Source organism: Triticum dicoccoides, chromosome 4A (assembly GCF_002162155.2).
Source record: "Triticum dicoccoides isolate Atlit2015 ecotype Zavitan chromosome 4A, WEW_v2.0, whole genome shotgun sequence".
Taxonomy (NCBI): domain Eukaryota; kingdom Viridiplantae; phylum Streptophyta; class Magnoliopsida; order Poales; family Poaceae; genus Triticum; species Triticum dicoccoides.
Genome location: NC_041386.1, coordinates 617,241,825 through 617,243,943, shown reverse-complemented (window position 1 = coordinate 617,243,943; position 2,119 = coordinate 617,241,825).

Below are 2,119 nucleotides of genomic sequence, written 5' to 3'. Positions count from 1 at the left end.
AATATAAATTAAACAATGAACTGCACACATGCATATTTTATCAATGACACACATGCATGAAAGGTTCAAGTTGCTAACCGCGATCGAGGAGGAAAAAATAAATGAGGAACCTCAAGTGTGGCTCCAACACTTCATATCATGTTTGTTTCACCCTCTTAGGGCATTTCATCAAACACCTTGTGTGCATAAGAGGAACCAAAAGCAAACCTACACCCCCTTGTGAAGCTTGTGAAGAGAAGTGGCACCAAATGGCTAAGTGAGCGTGCTGAACTGGTATATATAGGGGAGGAGCTTTAGTCGCGGTTGGCCTGGCCAACCGCGACTAAAGGCCTTTGCGCACCTTTAGTCGCGGTTGGCCTGGCCAACCGCGACTAAAGCCCCTCACGTGCACCAGCTGGCCACCGAGCGCCCTGGGCCCAGGCCTTTGGTTGCGGTTCGTCTGCCGAACCGCGACTAAAGACTTCATTAGTCGCGGTTCCTACAGTTTCGCGACTAATGGGGCTGGACGGAAGCCTCTTTTTCTACCAGTGACATGTGTGGCAGGGCACTCCCCATGATCCACGGCGTGTACCTATGAACATTCTTGATTAATAAAGTGGCGAGTTTATAAAAAAAACATTATAGTGTGTCATTACGGTAGCACATGCCTTTGCAAAGGTTGTTTCCCTTGTGCTTATAGAAAAATTTCAAATTATTGACTCAAGTATATTATTGTTTCGGAGTCTAAGTATGGTACCTCATGGTGCAAATAGTTCATGGTAGAAATAGAAATTGTGCTGCATATGTTCCTTTTTTTTTCTTTGTTAGAACATAAATTTCTATTTGTTCGAGTGGTAAATAATTTTTTGATGACTTATCTTGCTAAGAAAGGGCACCAAACATGGCCCGTTTGGTAATAATTTGCTCCTTTTTTAGAAGAGTAATAATTTGCTCCTTTTTTAGAAGAGTAATAATTTGCTCCTAGGACGACGCTTACGCCTTTGTTTTATGCAAGGCTAGCACGCTCATTGATGGACCATAGAAGGGCTCGTCATTTGCTCTTCAATGTCCACCACTATAGTTACCCGAGCTTTTTTGGGTTCCAACAGTATCGCTATCGCCACTAACAGGTGATGTGCCCATTAATGCCCTTTATATCACCACTGGCTAATGCATAGTGACATGCATGAAAACCCTAGGTTTGAAGCCCGTCAGTTGATAACCAATATAAATTAGTGATGGACCGTGCTAACAGAAACGACTATCTGAGGCCCACAAGTTGGAGGACCTTGTCCATTTACTAATTATGTAAAATTATACTCCCTCCGTTCCTAAATATTTTTCTTTCTAGGCATTTCAAATTGACTACACATACGGATGTATGTAGACATATTTTAGAGTCTAGATTCACTCATTTTGCTCCGTATGTGGTCACTTGTTGAAATATCCATAAAGACAAATATTTAGGAACGGGAGGGAGTATTAATCACTACATGATTAGTCAATTGTTATTGCATCCAAGGGCCTAGTAAATATCTAAAAATAATAAACTCAGTTTAACAAAGTAAGTTTACACCTCAAGCTCCTTGTAATTATTTTTTATATTCTAGAACAAGAAACTATTAGATATTTATGACAAATATACCTTTGAGATATCTACAAGAATTTTTAAGAATGCATATATAGGAATAAGCGTATAACAAATTAATCCAATGAGGCATGTGTTGTTGTTGGTTTATTATTTTCTCACATTGATGGAGATTTAGTTTAAATATATTTGTATAGGTACACCATATAAAATGCTAAAAACCAATATAACTCTTATTATAAACAGGGTTTAAATCCAACATGGTGTGCATGCATATTTCTCAACCATAGAGATACAATTATAACGTAAATAACACTAGTATTACTATTTAGCAGCATTGTTATTTGATTAACTATCATGTAAAATTATTAAAATTATATTAATTATGAATTATATATAAAAATGAGTTATATATAAATATAAAAGTTTAGTATAAATATTTATTTTAATTTGACTTTTCAATACACTAGTGATCACACATGTAAAAGTAGTTTTCTACTACCTCCATCCGGGTTTTCAAGTCCCCCCGACCAAGGCGCATGGACCAAGACA